Raw genomic sequence first — 19,566 nt, 5'->3', positions numbered from 1 at the left:
CTGGTGGTTGCCAGATGTGAGGAGGGTGGGGGATAGGTGAAAAAGGTGAAGGAGATTAAGAGTACACTTGTCATGATGAGCACTGAGTAGTGTATAGAATTGCCGAATCACTACATTGTACACCTGAAACTAATGTAACACTGTACGTTAATGATACCAGAATTTAAAAATACCCCAAAAAATAATGTTTCACAGATATATCAATACGCTGATGTTCCTACTAATTTAATTTCATCTTATTTTTTCTTCTGTGTTAGTAAAAATAATTTATAATCATGTACTTAATATCATATTTAAGAAACTAGAACTAGATATCAAGATTACTTTGTTATAATTTTAATCCTTTTGCATTCATTTTTATTATTTATTAATCTGTAAATGGGAAACTCTTCTTAAAAATTCTTCAAATAATTTTCTTATCTTCAAAATTCTCATGACTTAATTTCTTTTCCATAAGATTAAAATAAATTTTGCTTGCTCTGAACTTTTCTTTGTTAGAAGTACTAAGGTCCAGACACAATTCACTTGCCTTTGAAAAAAATTAGTTAATAGCAATAATAGGTCCTCTCAATATCAAAGGGGACTCTAGCTATCTAAGCTCTCCTGAGACATTTTAGCATTTGGGTTTTGATATTTGACAATTCCTGAGAGTATGTGTCTTAGGAAAATAAAATTGTTAAATTTAAATGTTTCCAATATCACCTACATAATACTAAAAATAAATCATCTTTCAATTGTATAGAAAAATAAAATTTATAATGTACAAGTGGTTTAAGCATCACTAAGGTCAGCAGAATAAATAGATTATATGATACTGATTTTCTGATATGAAGTTTAATAAATGGAGGTGACCATTGTCTAAGGTTAATAACCAAAACAAATAAGGCCATCATTATTTAAGGTACGAAATTTGGCTTAGATACACTGGGTAATTACTGTATTAAGTTATGAAAAATTATCTGTGTGCCTGCTCTGAACTAAGTCTTCATCTTAACAAAAGACATCCAGAAGTGTATCCCTCCCTCCCTGGAAAGCATTAAGAGCCTTCTGGTTACCCTACTTATCTGATCAAGCTGTTTAACAGTTGGGTTTTTCAATTTTTTTTTTTAACGTTTATATATTTTGAGAGAGAGAGAACACGTGAGGTGAGCAGAGGAGAGGAAAAGAGAGAATCCCAAACTGTCAGTGCAAAGCCCAAAGCAGGCCTGATCTCACAAACCATGAGCTGAAATCAAGAGCTGGAGGCTCAACCAACTGAGCCACCCAGGCACCCCAGTATTGGGTTGTTTCTCACACAACACCTTAAAATATTTCTAAATAATATGCTCCTTTGTTCCCTCATCTTACATTATCCAATACATTGTTTCTTAGAGTCTCTTTCTAGACATATTCCAAAGAGTTTGCCTATGCCTACCAAAGGTGCCATGCCTACCTTTTCATGACACATGTTATTATCTTTTTGACTCTTATCTCTCCACTAATCTGTTCTTAAGGTCACTATTGGCCTTTATATTGATAATATAATAGGACCTTTCAACTCTCAGTTTACTTAATCTTTGTGCATATCCCTCATGCTAAACTCATGCTAAACTCATTCATTTTCCTCACCCTATTATAGATAGGGAAAAAAAAAACACCTCAAAATGTAATAAGACCTTGTAATTCTCATAATATTCAGTAAGAAGGAATGAGAACAGTATTAACATGCCAGATTCTGGGGACAACACACTGTGATTTCTTAATACATCCAAATTAGGGCCCATATAAGACCTACCAAAACTTGTCTTGTGATCAGAAGAAGAGGATGAGTTTCATAACATTCAGGTAATGAAGATGAAACATCTTGAAACTCATCAGGAGAGAGAAGTAGACTGTAGGGTAGTAAAGCGGTAAATTTCAAATGGGTTATTCCAGAAACTTATATTTGAAAGGGGTCCCAATATAGGTCACAGTGATGTCCAGTAAATACAAATTATTTTTTTATGGTTTCAACTTTTAGAATAGATGAATATAATTATGCTGAGTATGTAGAGTGTTTTCCTCTTCAACTACAACTAAAAAGGTTTATTCTTTTACATTCTCCTGTGTTTCCTTCATTATCTTCTTGAAGGATAATGAGGGGAACTTCCTTTCATATCTATATAATAAATACATATTAAATTCATTAACTTATCTCCAATCCCAATGCAAACAACATACATCAAGTCACATTATCCCTTGCTTGGACTATTGTGATGACCTCCTTCTTGTTTTCCTTAAATCTGTGCTTACTCTTCAATTAACACTTTCCAAGCAGCAGCTCAAGAGTATCTCCTAAACACATAATCTAGAAGTTGTTATTCTCTTGACACTAGCTCTCTTTACCACACTTGGAAAACATTCCAAGCCCTTATTATGGCCGGGAAGATTTTCTATACTTTGGCCTGTGGCTTCCTTTTCAAGTTAATCTTATTTTTATTCTATTTTTCCTTTACCTAGTGTATTTCAGGTACTCTAGCAACACTTAGTTCCTGAAAGCCAACTTTGGGCCTTTGGAATTATGTCTTTATTCAATTCAATTAGGGAACACTACCTTAATTCCCCATGCTTATTTTCTCAAGACATAGGGTGTTCCAGTGTAAGTACACTAACATAATTTTTTTGTACCCAACATTACAATAAATACAACTTTCTTCCTTAAGAGGTCAGCACACCAGCATTCATTATTATGAGGGTTATAATGACCACCATGAATATGATGATCTAAATTGCTTATTAAAAATTCTATTTTGCAGTTATTAAGCTTAAAAGTTTTAACTGTTCATATTTTAGCTACTTTAATTTTCTTCATATTCTTTGGTGATAATATTTTAAAAAACACATTAAATCATCATCATGGTTAAAGAGAAGTTCTCAAAGTAACAAAAATGCTGTATTTTTTAATCAACAAATACACATATGTCTTGGGCTATATGTGTACATAGACTGTTGTGTTGCCATTCATACTTTCTGGAGGCCAGAACTATGAATCGAAAAAAGAAGACAATGGAACTTTAAGATCAGATAGAACAAAATAAGTTGAAGGAATATGGATATATTTGTATACATTTAATACATAAAACCTTTATAATCAAATCTTTTTATCAACTGTTTTTTGTTATAATCGCTTTGTTCTTATATAATTATTGTGATTCATTCTACATGAGTATAAATCAAAGCCAATCTAATATTATTAAGAGAACAAGTATTTCCATTTACAAATGTTTTAATATTTACTTTAGGATATTTCAATCCAACTTAGAGAATTATCACAGTTATATATATATAATATATATATAAATATATATATCTTTACGTATACATATATGTTATCTATCGTACGACTTTTTATATATTCGTTATCATGCAAGTTTTCTTTATTTGTTTTTTAAAAAAGTTTTTTGCAGATTAATTTAAAGTCAATAGTGACTTAAGCTTAAGTGTTAGCAATTGTCGGACTGAAATCTATTCATATATTTGGACAACTGAGGAAAAATATTTAGTTTATACAGAGAAAAAATATTGTAATGACTGCTAACCTTGCAACAATAAGAGCAACATACTTCGTATGCTGTCAAAAAAGATAAAAAAGAGAGCAGTATATTTTGAGAAGATCAACTTATTTTTTGCCCAAGTCTCCATTTCATATTATTTAAAAATATATGCAACACCTACATTACTCAGCCTCTAGGCATTTAAAGACAAGAAATGGCTATGGCATATGAGATGGAAGGAGAAAAAGGAAAGAGTCTATTTGTGTCTACAACACAAGAAAATGAATTGTAATGAAGTTGAAATGGTTGTCTTTAAAATAAGTTTTTTATACTTTTTCTGACTCTGCATAGGTAGATTTCAAAAACCTCAGCTTAGAGGGCAATGAAGGACACTTCTGATTTTACCCAACTGGAAAGAGAAGGTCATTTTGGTTGCTGAGAATGTGTCAGAGCATAAGCAGAAATTGCTGGCTACCAATAGAAGCTTATTCTCTTAACAGTAGGTTGGGAAACTTGACTTATTTATCATTAATATATTAATTAATATTATTAATATCTTATTAAGATATTAAAATATAAATGCTGAACCACAGAGGTCTTAAATGGCTTGCCCAGTTTAGGTACTGTGTAAGAACAGAATAGAGTTATTTTACACCTGGGACTAAGAAAACTCTATGCTAATCTCTGAGTATGCTTCGAGGGCTGGTACTGACCCCTGGCCAAAATAAGGATGAGATGTGCTAACTTGTGATTAGTAATGCACTATTAAAAATTTGAAACTCCCCTGGAGTTTAGATGCATGGTTTGCACATTACAAACCACTTTCATAGCTGGGCTTGATAGCTTCTTAACCAATGAGGTATAAAACATGCCATAGTAAACTCATGCCTGAGCTCCCTGAAATGGACAAAAGATGAAGTGTATACCATGTGACTAAGACACTAGCTTCTGTGCCTACAAATATTCAGGAAACTTCATGACTGTTTACACTTTCTTTCTCCTTCTGTGCCTTATCATTTATATTTATTAAAGCTTCATATGAGCATAAACCTGTGATTTGCTGTGACTCCTTTCAGTTGTCCAACCCTGTATAATCAATGGAAGCAATGAATCATGAGAAAAAATAAACATAATGTAGTCCTTATTATTTAATATACAGATTTTTTTTTCATTTACCTTTGGGAAAATCAACTTAATTTAGAAATTTCTAAATTAGCCTAATTTTAAAATACATTTAGTTATGAACTTTTAAGAATGAGTAATTCATGACAATGAAATGTGTTGTTCTTTTCTACAAATATAAAAATGATAGCCTACCTAAACTAAGTAAATTGCTGAATTATGTTCTGAAAAAATGTATGAATAACAATATATGTTAGAATACATTATCCATCTCTCTCTTGAAGTATGAACTTAACTGAATAAATTCAGAAAGATTTTTTTTTCAGAAAACATACTATTAATCCGGATTCTACATACAAAATGGAAGAAAATGTGTTATGTCAAAACTTTAGAGCAAATACATTTCTGAATATTTATCTGTAGAGTGACTCTATTCATTTAGAAAACAATTATACTACTTCTAATGGATTGATAACTGAACAAAAGTTGGAATTATTAGCTTTATTTAAAACACTATTTTCTAACATAAATAGTAAGACAATTCCTTAAATAACTGAAAAGGATAATGGATATAGAGAACAGTTATTTGCCAGCTAAATCTTAATGATCATAAATTGTCCAAACATATGATTTAATTAGACTTCTATGTATACAGATGTTATATTCAGTATCTTTTACCTATTTAAACATTTTGTTAGTAATTACAATTTTTTATAAAGTGTCTTTCTTATAACACAAGACATTATAGTGATCCTTCAATGAATTTACAGAGATAAATTATTTTTTATGTGGGATATTTTGGTAGTAAAAACTACATAATTATAATATTCTTCATGCTTCTCATGTAAAAATATCTATGGAATAATAAGTATTTGAAAATTAAATGAATTCAAGAATGAATAAAAACTTCAGGAAAGGTATAGCTTTGTTATTTGGCAGAGGATACAAACCTTTAGTTTAGCAATCAGTTTTGAAAGCAGGTTTTAAATAACATAGGCTTTAAAAGTTTTGAAAGCAATGCTATAGCAAAAATTGAAAAGAATGCCAATCAAAACTGAGATCAAATCACTTATATATAAATCCCTAAGCACACTGCTTTTTTTTTGTTTTGTTTTGTTTTGTTTTTAATGAAACCCTCACAGAATCCTTTTTTCAGGCTCAATACTGCTCACGCAAAGGGAACCAAAGTTCTCCAAAGAACAGTGGCCTATAGAATATCCCTTTATTCTGAACATTCAAAAACAGTTCAGTTCCTTTATTCAACTCATTTTATTTGCTACTCCTACTGGTTGTGTGTCTTTTTCCTGTAATAACAACCATCAGTTATCCACTTAATAAACATCTACCTTGAGGTCATGTCTAATTCAATGTAATTGAAAATAATTCTCAGTCTATTGGTAATTTCAGCTCAGACAACAATTGCATCCTATGAAGAAGAATGCAATTCCCGCAGGCTCAAGCCCAAGGAAGCCTGAGGCTTAGATACAATGAAGATTTTTTTTCCCTGCTTTTTGTATTGTTTCTTGCTAAAATAGCATGCTTGTCTAAGCCGTCTAAATGTGTAGATCGATAGACAGAAAGGCTTTCACTTGATATGTCACAGAGGTAGACAGCATCAGCTCTAGTCACAGTTCCCTATCTTGACATATTTGGTTTCAGAGGTATCAGAGCTCATTTGCCTTTTATTGACAATAAAGAGGAACAAAGGAATTTGAGGCTTATTGGAAAAATAAAAGACCACAGGGAAGTATAAATGTATGAGAAAAGATTTTGTCTGTTTTGTGCAGAATTATAGAATTAATTATTCACTTTCATGAATTTGAAGTCTATATATGAAAAGAAGGAAAACTTCACATATCATTTATCACAAAATGAATGAGACATTAACAATGACACCTAGTGGTGCAAGAGCATTGCCATAAAACCTTCATTAAAAATGTAGTCTAAATTAATCTGACACTGTCTTGGTTTAACATGAATGACCTTATTTCACATTGTACTTCAGTGGGGTTGCACATATATGAAAATGTTTAGTGTAGCCTGAATGTGCTTCTCAAAGTGTTATCTATTCATTGCTTGCATCACAATGACCTAGGGTGCCTGGTTCAAATACACAATTTAATCCTTCAAGGTAAAGGCCAGAAATAGCCATTTTTAAAAGGTCTGCAGATAATTCAAATATATACAAATGTCTGAAAACTATAAGAATAAGAGAATGACAGAACAAAGAGCACTTGGACAGAGAAATATGTTATGTAGAGAGAATGTACAGTTCTTACCTTCATTCTGAAGTATCATATAGCTCATTTGTGCATGTGTGTGTGTATATACATATATTTCTGTTGTCATTTCTTTTAAAAAAATATTTATTTTGAAAGAGAGCGAGAGAGTGTGAACAGGGGACGGGCAGACAGAGAGGGAGAGAGAGAACCCTAAGCAGGCTCCTGACCTAAGCCAAAATGGAGTCGGCTTAGATGCTTAACCAACTGATCCACCCAGGTGCCCCTCCGTTGTCATTTATAACAAGGTAAATAAAAATGAAGTTAGTGTCATTTCAGTCCTTGAGGGGTTCACATTCATAAAAAAGAGGTAAAAGGACAAAGAGTTATAATATTTATGTAAACAATAGATAGGCAAAGGAAGGAAAGACCATATCTATGTATAACGTGGGAAAGATTCCTTCTGAATGCTACATTTGAACTAATTTCTAATGACTGATTAGGAGTTTGTCAGATGATGACACACAGCAAGAAAAAAACAAAACAAAACAAAACAGGTAGATGTAAGACTTAAACCTGCCATCAGGCATGGCACATCAAGTAAATAGTAAATCTTGAAAATGAACAAAACGTGATCTGCAAGAGACACAGAGTGACAAAGAGGGATGAAGCTGCATGCTGCAACATGGTTCGATCTTTTTGAATTACATTCAGTTCCCCGAACCTAGCGGTACATTTTGTTGAAATGCAGAGATCCTTTTATTTGTATAAATACATAAAGATAGAAAGATAGGTAGACAGGTAGGTAGATGATACATAGATAGATGATAGATAGATAGATAGATAGATAGATAGGTACGTAGGTAGGTAGGTAGTAGGTAGAGATAGATATAGATAGATACATAGATAGATAGATAGATGATAGGTAGATAGATAGATAGATAGATAGATAGATAGAATCTCCAATACATGGTTTTGTACTCAATAAATTCACTTGGAAAATCACTGTTCTTTATATTGAGAGGTTACTAGACCTAAAGTTTACCACAGAAGTAATAATGGATGTTCATAAATAACTTACTTTTATACATTTGGCCAATTTTTGTTTTGCTTTGCTTTTTATGTAGTTTTATTTTATTTATTTATTTTTAATTAATTATTTTTAAAACTTAAATCTAAGTTAACATATATTGCAATAATGATTTCAGGAATGGAATTTGGTGATTTACATTTCATCACTTACATATAACACCTAGTGCTCATCCCAACAAGTACCCTCCTTAATGCCTGTCACCCATTTTGCTCAGGCCCCCAACCATGCCCGTCCAGCAACCCTCAATTTGTTCTCTGTATTTAAGAGTCTCTTCTGGTTTGTCTCCCTTTCTGTTTTTATCTAATTTCTTCCCTTCCCCTCTCTGTTTTATTTCTTAAATTCCTCATATGAATGAAATAATATATTTGTCATTCTCTGACTGACTTACTTCACTTAGAAAAACACACTCTAATTCCATCCACGTTGTTGCAAATGGCAAGATTCCATTCTTTTTTGAACACCAAGTAATATTCCATTGTATATGTATACCACTTCTTTACTCATTGGTTAATGGACATTTGGGCTCTTTCTATAGTTTGGCTATTATAAATACAGCAGCTATAAACACTGGGGTGCATGTGCCCTTGGAATCAGCATTTTTGTATCTTTTGCATAAATACCTAGTAGTACAATTGTTACATTCTAAGGTAATTCTATGTTTAATGTTTTGAGGAACCTCCATACCATTTTCCAAAGTGGCTGCACCAGTTTGCATTCCCACTAGCAGTGCAAAAGGATTCCTCTTTCTCTGCATGCATGCCAACATCTATTGTTTCCTGAGTGTTAACTTTAGCCATTCTGAAAAGGTGTGAGGTGGTATCTCATTGTGGTTTTGATTTGTACCTCCCTGATGACGAGTAATGTTGAGTATCTTTTCATAAGCCTGTTAGCCATCTGGGTGTCCTCTTTTGAAAATTGTCTTTTTATGTCTTTTGCCCATTTCTTCACTGGATTATTCATTTTTTAGGCATTAGTTTGATATGTTCTTTATAGATTTTGGATACTAACCCTTTATCTGACATCTCATTTGCAAATATCTTCTCCCATTCCATCAGTTGCCTTTTAGTTTTGCTGATTGTTTCCTTCACTGTGCAGAAGAATCTTTTCATCTTGATGAATTCCCAATAGTTTATTTTTGCTTTTGTTTCTCTTGCCCCCACAGACATGTCAAGTAAGAAGTTGCAGCAGCCGAGGTCAAAGAGATTGTTGTCTGGTTTCTCGTCTAGGATTTTGATGACTTCCTGTCTTACATTTAGGTCTTTCATCCATTTGGAGTTTATTTTTGTGTATGGTGTAAGAAAGTGGTCCAGGTTCATTCTTCTGCATGTCACCATCCAGTTTTCTCAGCACCACTTGCTGAAGAGACAGACAGTCTTTATTCCACCGGATATTCTTTCATGCTTTGTCAAAGATTAGTTGGCCATATGTCTGTGAGTCCATTTCTGGGTTCTCTATTCTGCTCCATTGGTCTATGTGTCTGTTTGTGTGCCAATACCATACTGTCTTGATGATTACAGCTTTGTAATACAGCTTGAAGTCTATAATTGTGATGCCTCCAGCTTTGGTTTTCAACATTACTTTGGCTATTCGGGGTCTTTTGTGGTTCCATAGAAACGTTAGAATTGTTTGTTGTAGCTCTATGAAGAATGCGGGTGTTATTTTGATAGGGATTGCATTGAACATGTAGATGGCTTTGGGTAGTATCAACAATATTTGTCTATATTTTTAAAAATATTTGTTCTTCCAATCCATGAGCATGGAATGCTTTTCCATTTATTTGTGTCCTCTTCAATTTCTCTCATAATCTTTCTATAGTTTTCAGTGTATAGATCATTTACCTCTTCATTAGGTTTATTCCTAGGTATTTTATGGGTTTTGGTGCAATTGTAAATGGGATCGATTCCGTGATTTCTCTTTCTGCTGCTTCATTATTGGTGTATAGAAATGCAACCCATTTTATATCCTGTGACTTTTTATATCCTGTGATTTTATATCCTGTGACTTTGCTGAATTCATGGATCAGTTCTAGCAGTTTTTTGGTGGAATATTTTGGGCTTTCCATGTAGAGTATGATGTTTGTGAAGAGTGAAAATCTGACTTCCTCCTTGCTGATTTGGAGGCCTTTTATTTCTGTTTGTTGCCTGATTGCTAAGACCAGGACTTCCAACACTATGTTGAGTAACAGTGGTGAGAGTGGACATCCCTGTCATGTTCCTCACCCTAGGGGGAAAGTTTTCAGTTTTTACCCATGTAGGATGATATTAGCTGTGGATCTTTCATATATGGCCTTTATGATATTGAGGTATGTTCCTTCTATCCCTCTTTTCTTGAGGGTTTTGATCAAGAAAGATGCTGTATTTTGTCAAATTACTGTTTTGTTTTTAAATAGCTCTTTTGAGGTATAATTAACATACAAAAACTGGACATATTTAATGTATACAATTTGATGAGTTTGGAGATATGCATACACAAGTGAAACCATCACCACAATCAAGGTAGTAAGCATATCCATCACCTTCAAAAATTTCCTCTGGGCCTGTCATTTTTTTTTTTTTTTTTTTTTGTGATAAGAACACTTTACAGGAGATTGTTCCTCTGAACAAATTTCTATGTGTACAATACTAAATTTTAATTATGTTAATGGTATACACGTTGTTCTACAGGAGGTCTCTAGAACTTATTCATCATGTATAGCTAAAACTTTATAACTGTGGAACAACAACTCCCCATTTCTAATTCTCTCCAGTTCCTGGCAACCAACATTCTACTGACTGCTTCCATAATTTTGATTCTTTCAGCTACCTTATATAAGTGGAATCATGCAGTACCTGTCTTTTATGACAACTCAATTCACTTAGCATAGGCCTTCTAGGTTCATCCATGCTGTTGCATATGACAGGATTTCCTTCTTTTGTAAGTCTGAATAATATTCCATTGTATGTATATACCAAATTTTCTTTATCCATTCATTTGTGGATGGGCATTTAGTTGTTTTCAATGTCTTGGGCTACTGTGAATAATGCTGCTATAAACATGAGAGTGCAAATATCTCCTCAAGATCCTGATTTCAATTATTTTGTATATACCCAAAAGTAGGACTGCTGGATAATATGGTAGTTTCACTTTTAATTTTTTGAGTAACCTGTATACTTTTTCATAGCAGCTGAATCTTCTACATTCCCATCAACAGTGTACAAGAGTCCAATTTCTCCACATCCTTGTCAACACTTATTTTCTCTTTCTCTTCCTCCTCCACCTCCTCCTTCTCCACCCATCGCTTCCTTCTTCTTCTTGATAATAGCTATCCTAACAGATGTGAGGTCATATGTCACTGTGGTTTTGATTTGCATTTACCTTATGGTTATCAATGTTGGAAATCTTTTCATATACCTCTGGCTATTTAGATATCTTCTTTGGAGAAATGCCTATTCAAGCATTTTGCCCCTTTTTTAATTGGATTTTTTTTTTTTTTTTTGCTATTGGGTTGTAGAAGTTTATTACATATTTGGATATTAACCCTAATCAGATATATGGTTTGCAAATATTTTCTCCCATTTTGTAGGTTGTCTTTCCATTCTGTTGATCTTCCCTTCTTGTGCAGAAGCTTTTTAGTTTGGCAGAGTTCCATTTATCTAACTTTGCTTTTGTTGCCTAAGTCTTTGGGGTCATACTCAATAAATCATTGCCAAGGCCAAGGCAAAGAAGCTCTTCCCTATATTTTCCTCTAGTTTTACAGTTTCAAGTCTTATGTTTAAGTCTTTAATCCATTTTAATCCATACTGGGTTGATTATGCGTGTGGTGTAAGATAAGGGTCCAATTTCACTCTTTAACATGCTGATACCCAGTTTTACCAACACCATTTGCTGAAGAGAGAATATCCTTTTCCTTTTGTTTATCTTGGGACTCTTGTTAAAGGTTACTGCCAATGTTTTTAAGCCCTCTAAAAAACCCTAAATATTTGGAAAGAAATCATGAAGGTACAGCCTTTGCTGATCAACAAATTGTATCAAAGGAAGTACAAGGTGTGTTGGGGTATAAGAATGAAGCACCAGCAAATAAGGCATGGTTAAAATGTAAAGATGAAGCCGGAGAGGAAGGTAATAATCTCCTTGTGAAAATTTCAAAATGTAGTGCCTGATTTATTTAGTTTTCACTTGAAAACAGAATGCCACAAAATAATTTAAGTGTCCAAAGAGTCATGTTCATGTTGATCTTATTAAATAAAGAATTTTGATGTTTACTGAACCAAAATAAATGGGGTCCAAATTACAGTTGAGATTTCAGATATGGTAAGAGGTTAGTATTAAGTTTAGGGAGGAAAAATGTAAACCCCTCACTGCAGCATTTAGACCCTCCATGGTCTGATCTGAATATATATTTTCTATAGTCTTTCTCTTTCATAGCTCCAGTTACATTGATTAAATTTCTGTTTCTCAACCATTCCAACTTTTATCATTCAGATTGTTGATCAAACAGCACCACTTCTGAGATTCTTTCCCTAGATGTTAAGTAGCCTTGTACTCAGTCAATTTCTATCCAAAACCTTTCCTACAGAATTTATCATTCTACTGCCTGCCTTGAAGTATACTTGTATACATGCACATGGTGAAAGCTAAATGTATAAATATTCAAAAAAAGCAAACAAAAATAATATTTATCACAGTCTAACTATTAGAAGTTTCTAAATGTTTTTACTGCTATTATTGAAATCCCTCAAATTATCTAGAATCAAATATATTTTAATTCCATTAAAATAACTTGAAAATAGAAGCAAAAAATATAACTTACGTATGAAAATAATGTAAAAAATAGAAGTAAAAAGGAGTAGATTTATATTATTTATAAATATTGATATTAAATGTGAATAAAATGCTAAAAAGTGTAATTCAATGGGACATAAAGAAATTCACCATAAACCTGTTCTTATGCCTGAGCTAGAACCACATCAAGCTTAAAATATATTTAATATTTGAAAAGTTTGAAATAAAATCAATACCATTAATGTATCAAAAAAAACCCAAACAACATAATTTTCTTGCCAAAAGTTTAAGACATTTGATAAAAATGTACCATTTATTCTTACACAAATAAATAAGCAAGCTTGTGAAGAAGAATGCTTACAATTTACAAACTTGTGTAAGAAAAGAATGAGAGATAGAAATGCTGGACATGCAAGGAGGGAAAAACTAAATCACATCTGAGTTCCAGACTAGAGCATTAGTGGTAGGTAAGAAATAGGCTGAAAAAACTGAAGAGATTAGCCTCAAGAAAAGACTTTAAATTTTTTTTTATTAATTCAACCATTATTTTACGAAATGTATTGCCCAACCAAGTTTGTAATTTTAAACTAACTGGTTTGCATTATTTTAAATGAAATAGTTATTTTAAATGAAATAAGTTTAATAATAATATTTCAATAATAAATTTCAATAATAATTAAAAAATAATATTTCAGTAATAGTAAGTTTTCAGCAATAATTAATATCCTTTGAACTAAAGGTAGCATTGAAGAGCTGACAAGTATTACTTATGAAAACAAGAAAGAGAAAACTAACTTAATGAGTACCTATTATGTATTTTACAGTGTTCTGAGTAGTGGTTATTTGAAGTGCACAAAATAGTTTGAATTCTTAGGACAGAAAATCAAAAGAACTGAAAGAGAAAGTAAGTTCAGTTCAATTCTAGAAGAATTTCTAACTCTGCTAGAGGAAATTTACTAAAGGAATGTAAGAGAGTTTCAATAGATAGAAACTATTAATACAATTCATCATACATAATAGAAATCTAAAGAAAAAAATCTGGATTATCCCCTTCGATGCCTAAAAGGAAATTTATAATGAGAACAAGTATTTCTTTTTTTTTTAATGTTTTTTTAATCTTAATTTATTTTTGAGAGAGAGACACAGTCTGAGCAGGGGAGGATCAATGTAAAAAAAGCAGGGGAGGATCAATGTAAAAAAAGAAATTCCAGAATCATTATGGAGTAACTATGGACACATAGGAAACACAAAGGTAGCATATTAAATAAGTGTGAAAAAGCCTTTTAAAAATTGGTATTGAGATAATTTGATATCTATATATACTCTTGAAATGATAAAACTGAATTTGTTCTGCACATTCTAAACAATTAAAAATTCCAATTGAAATATGAAAATTTTAAATGTAAGTAATAGTGAAAGCATGTTTAAATTCATTTGTAGTTGGATACTGAAGAAAAGTTCTAAAACTCTAACATAAAACCCAGATGTAATTAGAAAAGTACCTTAATAAATTTCACTACAGGGGAAAAACAGCATGAAGAAAACTACCATAAGCTAAGTGAAAAATAAACTGCAGACTGGTATCAACTTACATCACAATCTAATAGGTCAACCAAAAATGAAGAAAAATAAGATCAACAACATAACAGAAAAGCTAACAAAGGTCTGGAACAGATAAATTCTCGATAATAAAATGCAGTAGTCATTAAAATATTTTTAAAAATACAAATTAAAATTGCACTGACATATAATTTCTTACACACCCAAATGACAAAAAAATTTAAAAGTTGGGCAACATACTCTGTTAATGAGTCTATAAACAGCATACTTTGCTTGTGGGAGGGCAAAACTACAATAAAATGGAGAGTATTTGGATTCTGTGTCTCCCTCTCTCTGCCCCTCCCCGGCTCATGCTCTGTCTCTCTCTGTCTCAAAAATAAAATAAAAACATTAAAAAAAGTAAACATAATAAAAAATAAAGAAAGTGTAAGAGGAAAAAGTAACTGCAAATAAAGCTCCTGCTTACGGGCAGAAGGAGAGTATGTATTAGAGGAACTAGTGGTGGAAATCATATTTCTTTTATGTAATTTTTAAAGTTGGTATTATGTAGGTGCTATCTGTCATGGAAACACACAATTATAACTATGAAGAGAATATTCAGTCCCCCCTATGTGAAATCAAACTGAAACAAATTATCCTAATTTTGTATCAATTTGTGGCATGACCATGCAGAAAAAGGTATTTTTCAAGTGACTTTAAGACCAACTTTCTAATTCAATGTTTCTAATGAGATTTATTCTAAAGACAAAAGGAATCACAAAGATATCTTAAACTTTATGTAATTGTTTGTTCTAGCTGTACAATTGGTATTGTTATTTCAAAGTCACTGTCATTGTTTTTTAAGATGAAACAAATAAGCAATTGTGTCAATATTTTTAAGGAACCAAAACGTATAATGTAAGTATAATAGACATAGATATAAATTACAGTTAAGTGAAAACTGTGTAATAGTAAGGAAGAAATCACTTAGACATAAACAATAAGTAGTATTTCTTAGTTCTGTCCACTAAACAGGCCCAGGGAGTTTTATTCTTTTAAATAAAAGTGACTCAATTAACATATTACCAAGTGAAATGCAAGGACATCATTTATATTCTGATTAGAACAAAACAAGAATGCCAGGACAGAGAGCCTGGGTGGCTCAGCCAGTTGAGCACCTGACTTCAGCTCAGGTAATGATCTCAGTTTGTGAGTTAGAGTCTTGCATGGGGCTCTGTGCTGACAGCTCAGACCCTGAAGCCTGTTTCAGATTCTGGGTCTCCCTCTCTCTCTGCCCCTCCCTCTGCTTGCACTCTGTCTCTGTCTCTCAAAAATAAAAAAAGGAGTACAGGGAGAATTTTTTTAAACAATCAGAGAAACTAGAATGTGGGGCTGGTTTTAAGTGTTATAAAAGAACTACGGCAGTGTTAACATTAGAGAAATACAATCTTTTGGGTGGTGGTGCAAGATGGTGGTATGAAGAGAAACTGAATTCTCTCCACCCACAGACACATCAAATCTAAAGCTACTTATATAAAAAAAATGTCTCTCAAAAAGACCCAGAAACTAGTTGAACAACTCCTACATAATAAACAATAAAGGAGCCACACTGAGATGGGTAAGAGAGGCAAAGACTCAGTCTCACCAAAAATCCCACCCTTGGCACAGCAACCTACAATTGGATGAGGTCTCACAAATCCAGAGGTTCTCTATAAAGAGTGAGGGGTTTGTGCACATATCAGCATCCTAACCCCTGGCACCTGCAACAGAGAGATGAGCCCCTAAAGCATCTCACTTGAAAACGAAAAAGGGTGAGAACTTCAACAAATAGATAGAAAACATAAGAAAGTGCCAAAAAGAAAAAGACATCATACAGCTGAAAAACACACTAATTGAACTAAAACAGACACTACAGAAGTTCAATAGCAGACCAGATGAAACAGAAGAAAGGATCAATGATTTTGAAAACAAGGCAGTGGAACTCACAAAAACAGAGAAGTAAAAAGAAAAAAAAAAAGGACCTATATAAGACAACATTAAGCAGGATAATATTTGTATTATACGGGTCTCAGGAGAAGACAGAGAGAAAGGAGCAGAAAACGTAACTGAAGAAATAATGGTTGAAAATGCCCCTAACCTGGGAAAGAAACAGACTTCCAAATCCAGGAAGCAGAAGAATCCTAAGAAGACGAATCCCAAAAGATCCACACTTCATTTTACCACCACTCAGTCAATTACCACAACTCATTTACCTCCATCTGTGATCAAAAATTCTGCCTTCTTTTATGCTATTCTGTATTAATGATCCAAACTAACAAAAGCCAAATCTTCCACCAGTGTTATAATTATGCCTTCAATAAATCACCTCTTTCTCTTTGGCATCATTATTTTCTCATCATATTAGATAATTCTCATTATTATACCAATATGAGGTAATTTTCCTCATTTGTAAAACATATACCAGGTTTTTTTTTCACTTCCTGAAGTCACCACTCTAAATCACTGCTTTTCTTCACTATAAAATTAAAGAAAGGGTGGTCTCACTGGTTACCTTATTTTTATTTCCCTCCAATTTACTTTTGAACCCATTCCAAACAAGTTATTTCATCCTACTAATAAATGATGGAGACTTGATGCAGCAGTGTAGGTATTGAAGGTGATGGATTGTTTATATATTTAAAAGGCAAAGATGATTGGGTGGGGATTTTAAAATGTGAAGATCAAGAATGCCGGATACAGCTAAAACCCCAGCCATGCTCAAGCCTTACATTTTCAGTATTCACTAAGGACTTCTCACCCCCAGGATCTGCATCTTTTTGCCTGAAGGCTTTCTCTGAAGGCAATTACAGAGCACTGAGAGCAGCCTTCATTCAATGTCCTGCTGGAGATGATATACAAATCCTCCAATTATCTCTTTTATAAGTGTGATAACTCTAAGAAACATTTTCTTTTCCATTTCCCATGGTTTCCCTGTGGAGACAGTTCCCAAAGCTGGCTTTCAAACTCAGATTTTATTTGCTGCCTTCCTTTAGATGGTCTTATTTTCTTACTCTTTGTCAGTGATTAGTAAACATTCCAAATAGATTCTTGCACTCAAACCCTTGTCTTGAGGTCTATTTCTGGGAAAACTTACACAAAGATATATTGTATTTTTAGGTTTTGAGAACTAGAGAGGATAAGCTGAAAAGACTGAATCCTTAAAATTGAATTTACTGTCACAAGCAGAATTAAAACAAATAAAATGTCACATGTACTGGCAGCTGAAGAGCATACATTGCACAAATTATTTCCACATTTTAAACATTATACTAAACATCAAAGGGGATAAGTATTGGACCCTGAGGGAGTCTCCATGTGAGGTCCCTTGGGGTACAGGATCACTTGAATTTCTATGATAGTAGGGCAGCAATATCTCCAATATTTTTAGGGTAGAAACAGTCACTGTACTTGTTGCATGCTGCTGCAGACAGACTGAGCTATATGAAGCACTGTGAGATTAAACAAAGTCTGAGAAGGCTGGGAAAAGTGCTGCCAAAGGTTTAAAATGGTGTGCTTATCATGAGTACAGACTGACAGTGTTGACAGCTCCAGATCTTGTATGGGAAATCTATTTATTTTAACCTCCCTTGTCATTGCCTACTCAGCCACTTCTCTGCTGCTATAAACTCTCACTTTTTGTTAGATATCTAGACAGGCAAGTGAAAAAAATGAGATTTAGAGTTTTCAATAAAATAGTGAAAGTTCAAAGCATTGCACTGGCACCTTTGTTTCTGAAGAATTTTCTGCTGCTAGATTTGGGTAGAGAACTGAGCTCATAATAAAACTGGTAGGGAAACACTTTGGCAGAGTATATCCATTGGTGTCAGGGCATGGACATGGACACACATACACACACACACACATTCACACACACAAAATGATATGTGTTACCAGTCATCACTTATTTTCTCGTATCTAGAGAAATTTGGTACTAATGCTTGGTCTCTGTTATTTGATGACTTCCAAATACCTCTATGGCAACTTCAGTTTAATTTTAAAACAAAGGTATTTGTATCATAACCTAAAAAAATGTAGGATGAATAATAACAAACAATAAATAGATTTCTTTTAATCAATTTCACTAAAATAAGAATATACATAAAGATATACTTGATACTTGAGATCACATCTGATTAGAAAACAAGCAATTTCAATAAAAAGGGGAAAGGAGCCATTATAAGCTTACTTTTTGCATGACCTCTAAATTAAACAAAAGATTTTATTTTCCCAAAGCCATAATGTGATATTTCAAAATGAAATTATGTGGTAAAAGTAAGGAAATGATACATAAAGGAAGTTATGAATATTCATTTATATGTATATGAATATTTTAAAAGTATGATTGTTGAGGGGCACCTGGGTGGCTCGGTCGGTTAAGCAGCCGACTTCAGCTCAGGTCATGATCTCCTAGTCTGTGGGTTCGAGCCCCGCATCAGGCTCAGGTGCTGGCAGCTCAGAGCCTGGAGCCTGCTTCTGATTCTGTGTCTCCCCCTCTCTTGCCCCTCCCCTGCTTGCTCTCTGTCTGTCTCTCTCTATCAAATAATAAACATTAAAAAAATTTTTAAAGTATGATTTTTGAGTTAAATTGTCCCCTTGAAAACTGTCAATTCACAAATTAAGAAATAAAGGAGATTCAGAGGGAGACTGGGCACATGTATTAGAAGCTATGTTAAAATAATTAAAACACTAGTATAACAAACAAAAGTTTTGCCTGGAAATTCAAAAACATTATTAATTAGAACTTTTTGGAAAAAAGTATTTACAATAAATACAAAACCTACTTAACAAAGGTGTTCAAAGGTGGTATTTTAAAAATGTAGGAAATTAACAAGAGTCAAAATGATTTATTGTTCTAATAAACGTATCAAAATTACTGCTTCCCCTTCCTTCCTTCCTTCCTTCCTTCCTTCCTTCCTTCCTTCCTTCCTTCCTTCCTTCCTTTTCTTTCTTCCTTCTGCTCCTTCCCCCCTTCCTTCCTTACCTCCCTCTTTCTTTTTTATTTTGCTTTCTTATCTACAATATAAACAGTTCTAAAATGTAGGTGATTTCAATAATGAGCACCAGTGATCTGTACTTGTTTTGAGTGTCTGTTCACTGACACTAATCAATACCCCATGACTTCCTTAGAGTAAAATGTCAATACTAGTCCCTGTTTATAAACAGATAGAGAAGCTGGGCTGTTTCATAATGGACTGAAACTATGTCTGGGGAAACCTCCCTAGTTATGCCATGTTGTTAGATACATAGGCATAATGTAATACAGGCTAGAAATGAAAAAGCA

Source organism: Panthera tigris, chromosome A1 (genome assembly GCF_018350195.1).
Source record: "Panthera tigris isolate Pti1 chromosome A1, P.tigris_Pti1_mat1.1, whole genome shotgun sequence".
NCBI classification, from domain to species: domain Eukaryota; kingdom Metazoa; phylum Chordata; class Mammalia; order Carnivora; family Felidae; genus Panthera; species Panthera tigris.
Note: the sequence above shows the minus strand (reverse complement) of the source record.